Source organism: Elaeis guineensis, chromosome 16, assembly GCF_000442705.2.
Source record: "Elaeis guineensis isolate ETL-2024a chromosome 16, EG11, whole genome shotgun sequence".
NCBI lineage: Eukaryota > Viridiplantae > Streptophyta > Magnoliopsida > Arecales > Arecaceae > Elaeis > Elaeis guineensis.
Window position 1 is genome coordinate 31,068,630 of NC_026008.2, and position 8,381 is coordinate 31,077,010.

General features: G+C 33.9%; 1 pseudogene; it reads right to left on the reverse strand.

Annotated features, from left to right (window-relative positions):
* Positions 1–2,015: 2,015 nt before the first annotated feature.
* On the reverse strand, positions 2,016–8,155 carry LOC140854261 (uncharacterized; annotated as a pseudogene).
* Positions 8,156–8,381: the final 226 nt, after the last annotated feature.

Consider the following 8,381-nt stretch of genomic DNA (forward strand, 5'->3'; position numbering starts at 1 on the left):
GAGTGACCTCCTCGCCGGCCTTCTTGGCTCTTGGCTTGCCGTCGGCCTTTTTTCGGCGCTCCCCTTCCCCCTTTATTCTGAGGCCCTCCTTGGATTCGGACTTCTCTTCCAGCATTGAGCTCTGGGCGCTCGTCGGGCCTTCTCAACTGTGGGCCTTCCATCGAAAATCCTCTTTCTTTTTCCTCTCTCTCTCTCTCCTTGTTCTAGTCGCCAACACTTGCTCTTCGTCGGCTGTCCGTGTTGGATTCCTTCCATCTTTGAGCTGTTGGCATCATCAAGAATGATGGATGGAGGCATCATCATTTAGTTGGGAAGCAGTCGGTCTCCCTTCCTTTCTTGGGACAAGCTAACTCGATGATCTCCTCCGATGGTCAGCATTGCTTGAGCCTTATAGACGGCATGTCCTCTGACAGTCGGCATTACTTCTTCCCTGATGGCAAGATGGGGCTTTTATTTTTTGTTGGGGTTTCTCTCTTTTTGAAATTTAAATTTTAAATTTGAATTTGATGTGTGGGGGTTTCTCTTTTCTCTACTGTACTGGGGGTTTCTTTTTCTCTTCTGTATCTTGTATCTTTTCCATACTCTTCTTTTTTTATAATAAATTTGGGTGGTATTTCCTCCCTTCACATCAAAAAAAAAAAAAAAAAAACTGGCTTTCATCAACGGACAAACCACTCAATCCATGCTTTTCTTCAAATTCAATCTTATAAGGAAAAATACTCCCACTAGGCTTAAAATTTTTGAAAAATTTAGTATTCCTAGCCTCAACAATTCTACCAAAGTGTGAAGGATAATAATATCGAAATCCCTTGGAATTCATTAGATAGCCTATAAAATAGCCATTAATTGTCCTTGGATCCAAGTTCTTTATGTGAGGATTATAAATCCTTACTTTGGCAGGACAAACCTAGATATGCAAATGACTTAAACTTGGTTTCTATCCATTTCATAACTCAAATTGTGTCTTAGAGTCAACCTTAGATGGAATCCTGTTTAAGATGTACACTGCAGTTTTCAAGACTTTACTCCACAGTAATAAGGGAAGATCGGAATTACTAATCATGCTGTGCACCATATCCATGAGCATTCTATTCCTCTTTTCAATAACATCATTTTCATGTGGTGTGCTTGATATTGTATATTGAGCAACAATACTCTCTTCATCGAAGAATTTTGCAAATGGACCAACCATTCGTTCCTTTTCTGTATACCTCCTATAATATTCTCCACCTTTGTCTAACTGTATAATTTTATTTTCTTTTCTTTTTGTTTCTCTACTTCTATCTTATAGGCCTTGAAGGCATCTAAAACCTCACTTTTATCAAATAGAAGAAAGACATACATGAATCTTGTATGGCCATCAACAAATGGGACAAAATATCTCTAACCATTTAGACAAGGTACAGGAAATGGTCCACAGATATCAATATAAATGATCTCAAGAATTTTAAACTCTTCTTAGCACCTTTAGAATACTTGTTGGTTTATTTTTCTTTTATGTAATATGTACAAGTATCAAAATTAGTCAAATCAAGAATATCATTTACTAACCTCTTAATTCTCTCAATGGAGATACGTCCCAATCTCTTGTGCCACAACATAGAAGAGTTTTATTAACAATACTCCATTTTATACCAACATCAACATGTAAAGCCAACTAATTTGACTCAAAACTAGGATCTAAATCAATTTTATACAAGCCATTAATCAAAGTTCCACCACCAACTCTTTATTTTGAAAATATCAAACATTGTTCTTACAAATAAAACTCAAAGTCAATAATAACTAGTTTGGAAATAAAAATTAAGTTTCTAGAAAATGAAGGAACATAGAAAATATTTTCAGATCTAAAATAAAACTAGATTTTAAAACTAATTTAAAAGTCCTTACAGCTTCAACCTTCAAACACATTTGATTTCCCAAATACATGCATTGTTCATTTCTCTTCGGCTTGCTTATGTTAAGAAAACCCTATATGGTATAACAATATAAAATATAGAACTAGAATCAATCCATCATGTACTACTAAGAGCATCAACAAAAAATGATTCATGACATACTAAAGAAATGAGATTATCTTTCTTTTCAAGCAATTTCTTAAACTTTAGACAATCTTTCTTCATATATACCTTTTTTCTGCAAAAGAAGCATGCAAACTTCATGCCTTTCATAGGCTTTTTGTCTTCCTTCTTCTCTTGTGCGGCATTCTTGCTCTTCCTAGTATTTATCTTAATATTTCATTTTAGCATGAGTCACTAAATATCACACTCCGAACCCAATATCTGGGTCAGATACATAATGGCCGCATACTCCTTAAGGCAAGATCCTAAAGAATATGTGAGACCTTAAAATTTGTTACTATCTCAACATCCCATGAACATCATTGATCTCAATCTATAATAGATCTTCTACATCAAACCTTGTATAGTTTACAAGACCCGATCATCTAACTGATATTATTACTGACGTTCTATCAAATCAATCTTTTCAAATCGTAATCCCAATTTTAGCCAAGTACATGCATCTTGAAACTCTAAAAAAAAAAGAGGAAGGATGGTGAGCTTTATAGCCTAGTAAGAATTCCCACACATCAATATAAATATAATGATAATAAATAAAAAATTAATCATTCTTGTTACTCATGTAAATCTATACCAAAAGATACCATGATTTATAAAACTTGCACGGCAAATATATCTTTTTGTGCAATAAGCCACATCATACAATTGTTTCAAACCAATATTTATCAAATTCGATCATATTAAGGTGCTTAGCTTTAGACTGTCACAGTCACGTTTCAAGCTCGTCAGTGAGGCAACAAAAATGATTAGTCCTATGGACTACCATAATTACCCATGCAAAGAGTAACAAAGTAACTAGTCTTATAGACTACCACAAGTCCGTAGATAAGGCAACAAAAATGGCTAGTCCTATAGACTATCACAACCATCTATATAAAGGATAACAAAACGACTAGTCCTATGGACTACCACAACTATATTTCAAGCCTGTGGGAAGCATCAAGAACGTAGCTAGTCCAAGAGACTACAAGTGCTCAACTCTGAGCTACCACAGTCATATTTCAAACCTATAGAAAGGCAATAATAAAATAATGTAGCTAATCCAAAAATTATAAGTGCTCAATTCTAAACTACTACAGTCATATTTCAAACCCATGAGAAGACGACAATAAAGTGGTTAGTCCAAAGCACAACAACACCACATATAGTCACACAACTCAATTATAAATGTATCAGGTATTGTAATTCAAAAATTTTTCTTTGCAAAACTCGATGCACATGATTATCAAAATTTATCTAAGTCGGGATCAGTAATATATTATACATAACTTCATACAAAATTATATATACTTAATAAATAAGTATAAATAGTATGCAACCATCAAAAATCACATAAATCAAAATCACTAATATACAAAATAAATTTTATATGAATAGATAATCAATGTCTAGGAATCTTTATCTCTATTGATGATTGACTCAATACAGTAATCGATGAACCTCTCAATTTACGGACTTGAAAGTAAGGTGTTCTGCTCAACACATTGTGCAGGCAGTCGCATCTCTGCATGATCACGTCAAATATAAAAATCATATATGAGAAAATTATGGATAAATATCTAAACATAAGTTCAGGATCCCTTCTAGAGTCAACCAATTGATCTAGGTTACCTAAGTATCTGGACCATCCACTAGTCCAGAACACATCTAGATTGAAAAATCCATGAAGATAAAGAAAGAATCTAGAGAGAGAAACTAGAGAAAGACTCATAGAGATGGAAGGTAGAGAGAGAAGATAAAGAGAAGAGAGGGAAGAGAGAGAAATTTATTTCTTTTCTTTTTTTTATCTTTCATTTTTCTTTTTCTTTTTCTTTTTTTCTCATTTTCCTTCTCCTATTTTGAAAAATGGGGGGCATGATCCCCGATAATGGCGGTGACCCCTTGCTCGATGCCAGCAGACCTCGATGACACCAACCTCAGCCACGTGAGCACAGCCTATGTCTGGCAACGATGGCCAGCTTGATGGAAAAGGAAGGAAAAGAGAAACAGGGGACGGCCTTGTTTCACACAAATTCGATGCGTTACTGATCAAAATCCTAGAATGGTGACCCCACTTTCGATCAGAAGAAAGAAAAAAAAAGGAAGGACATCAAACTTATCTTGGCTCCGGTGAGATCGAACAGCTAGCCAATTAATCAGAAAAGTATCTCGAAAACCCTCTGTGAAAAAATCAAAGAAAACTCGAGTTTCTCACTGATGATGAAAGGAACTTTGAGGTGAGATGGCTAGGAAGGGAGGGATCCTTTTATAGACTATGGATCCTAGGGTTTTACTACCCTAGGACCACTTCTCCTAGCTAAAAATGGAGAAGAGGAAGACTCCCCCTGTCTCACATGCACAGCACGTGAGATTTCAATTCAAATTTTTTTGTTTCTTTCTCTACTTTGAGATTTGTGCAAGAGATTTAATCTAAAGAATTTTTTTCTATTACTTTAATATTCATGCAAAAAGTTTTAAAAATCTGGATCCTTACATTCTCTCTCCTTAAAATAATTTCATTCTCGAAATTAGCATACTGCAAAGTTGATAACCTTAAGGGTACAAAATTCTTATCTTATCATCGAGCTTCTAGATAGCTTTCTTCACTTAGAAAGAAATTTCAATCTTCTATCATAACATCCTCTGAATTAGAACAAATTTTTTTGATTAAATTTAAATGATTTAAACCACCATGCTGTCACTGCGCACTCTGATTTAAATCCATCAAATTTTTTTGGATTTGCTAAATAATTTTTGATCCAATAAAATTATAAATTGTCAATTCCATGAATTACAACCCTAGATATAAATTATCCATCCAATCCCTATGAATCACCTTAGTCACAATCCTTAGTAATCATAATCCAAAAATCTTCAAAAATCAAGTAATTAGATCCAAATATGATAATTTAAATAACTAAAGATTCCACCAAATTGTGTATGTCATGCTCTCACAATAATATCCAATCCATCAATAGAACTAAATATATTTTTCATTATATGCGAATTCATACTTGATCCTTTATAGGTTTAATGCTCGAAAAATATTTCTTTCTTATGTGATGCAATTTTTTTTTAGGCTACATTCTAAACAAACTTTCTTCTGATAATTCAAAATTATAATGATCAAATAATTAACATCAACATTAGAAAAGTCATCATGATCTTCACCCATATCAAATTTAGAACTCCAAAATCATCTAAATAACAATTGAATAAGTATACTCAATACAACATATTAATACATTCTACTTTATTCCAAAGTCAACACCTCTCATACTAATGTCAAGCCCTACTGGTCAAAATTCAAGATATAACTCATTAGTTCTATTATACACATCATATGCCACTTATGCATAAATTTTTATCATAATAACTATTGATCCGAAATCTAAATTTTGAATCCTTTTTGCTTCTTCTATCATGTTTCTAATGATCAAATATCACTTAAGTCTAGTCCCTAGTGATCAAAATCTATGCTCTGATATCATTCCATCCCATCTTTAGTGATTATAACCTTATGCTTAAATACCCCTTAAGCTCTAATACCATTATGTCATACCTTAAACCCAACATCTGGGTTAGATACATGATGGCCGCATACTCCTTAAGGTGAGATCCTAAAGAATATGAAAGATCTTAAAATTCATTATAATTCAACATCCCATAAACATCAATAATCTTAATTCATAACACATAATTTATATCAAATTTTGTATAATTTATAAGACTCGATCATCCAACTGATATTATTGCTGACATTCTATCAAATCAATCTTTTCAAATCATAATCCCAATTTTAGCCAAGTATAGGCATCTTGAAACTCTGAAAAAAAAAGGAGGATGAGGGGTGGTGAGCTTTATAACCCAACAAGAATTCTAACACACCAACATCAATATAATAATAATAAATTAAAAATTAATAATTGTTGTTACTCATGTAAATCCATACCAAAAGATACCGTGATTTACAAAATATGCATGGAAAATATATTTTTTTATGTAATAAGCCACATCATACAAGTATTTCAAACCAACAAATATCGAATTTGATCATATTAAGATGCTTGACTCTAGACTACTATAGTCACGTTTCATGCTCGTAGATAAGGTAATAAAAATGACTAGTCCTATGGACTACCACAACCACCCATGAAAAAGATAATAAAGTGGCTAGTTCTATAGATCACGGCAACTACATTTCAAACCCGTAGGCAAGACAACAAAAATGACTAATCCTGTGGACTATCAAAATAACTCGTGCAAAGAGTAACAAAGTGGCTAGTCCTATAGACTACCATAGCCACATTTTAAGTCTGTGGGAGGCACAAAAAAAGTAGCTAGTTTAAGAGACCATAGGTGCTCAACTCTAAATATCACAATCATGTTTCAAGCTTATGAGAAGGCAACAATAAAATAAAATAGCTAGTCCAAAGGACCATAAGTGCTTAACCCTAAACTACTACAACCATATTTCAAGTCCATAGAAAGGTGACAATAAAGTGGCTAGCCTAGAGCATCATAACACCACAAATAGTCAAACAACTCAATTATAAGCTTATCAAGTATTATAATTCAAAAAATTTTTTCTTTGCAAAACTTGATGCACATGATTATCAAAATCTATCTGAGTCAGGATTAGTGATATGTCATACATAACTTCATACAAAATTATATATGTATTTAACAAATAAGTATATATAGCATGCAACCATCAAAAATCATATAAATCAAAATCATTGATGTATAAAATAATTTTTATATAAATAAGTAATCAATATCTAGGAATCCTTACCTCTATCAGTGATTGATTCAACATAGTAATCGATATACCTTTCAATCTACGGACTCGGAAGCAAGGTGTTCCACTCAACACCTTGTGCAAACAATCGTACCTCTATATGACCAGGGTCAAATATAAAAATCATATACGAAAAAGTTATGGATAAACATCTAAACATAAGTCTAGGACCTCTCTTAGAGTCAACCAATTAATCCGGTTACCTAAGTACTTGGACCATCCACTAGTCTGGAAGATATCTAGATAGAGAAATTCATGAAGAGAGAGAAAGAATCTATAGAGAGAAATTAGAGAATGACTCATAGAGATGGAAAATAAAAGAAGAAGGTAGAGAGAGAAGAGATGGAAGAGAGAGAATTTTTTTCTTTCTCTCTCCTTATTTTTCTTTTCTTTTTCTTTTTTTTTAGTTTTTCTTTTCCTATTTTGGAAAACAGAGGGATGGCTTTAGCCAATCAACCACCCCTAGCATGACCCCTGATGATAGTGGCGATTCTCCACCCGATGCTGGCAAACCTCGACGACACCAACCTCGATCACCCGAGCATAGCCTATATCCGACAATGACGATCGGCTTGATAAAAAAAGAAGGGAAGGAGAAGCAGGGGATGGCCCTATTTCATACAAATCTAGTGCCTTGTCAGCCAAAATCCTAGAATAGTGACCCCACTACCAACTAGAAGAAAGGAAAAAAAAGGACATCAGACTTACCTTGGCTTCAATGAGATTGAACAGCCAATTAATTGGAAAAGTATCCTGAAAATCCTCCCCAAAAAAATCAAAGAAAACCCAAGTTTCTTGTTGGTGATGGAAGGGATTTTGAGGTGAGATGGCTACGAGGGGGAGGGATCCTTTTATAGACTATGGATCCTAGGGTTTGATTGCCCTAGGACCCCTTCTCCTAGCCAAAAATAGAGGAGGAAGACTGCCTCACGCGCACAGCACATGAGGTTTCCATTCAATTTTTTTCATTTCTTTTATCTGCTTTGAGATTTGTGCAAGGGTTTAATCTTAAGAATTTTTTCTATTGCTTTAATATTCATGCGGGAAGTTCTAAAAATTCGGATCCTTACACTAAGTGATCTATTTCTAGCTTCTTATGCTTCAGTCTCTCCTCCTCTTGGACACACATAATCAAATGTTCATCAAGTGACTACTTTTCCTTATGTATGCTATAAGATATTTTAAAAGGATCATATTCTACAAAAAGAGAATTGAGAATAAAATGATTTAGGAATGACTCAGAAATCTTGACTTTTAGAGACTTAAGTTGAGCAGCAGAGCAGCTTAGCTCCATAATTTGCTCGCACACTCAAAATGATCAAAAGTTTTGTTTGAAAGTCTCTTCATAAGGTACCAGCTAAGGCCTTTATGAAATCTTTTGCCTTGGAGCATTCAGGAATAGAACCTCTAACCTTCTTACTAACATGAGACTTAATGAGTATTAGACTTAAACAATTAGATTGCTCCCACTGCTCATATTCATTTTTCTCATGTAGCATACTTGATTTCGTAAGAGTAGG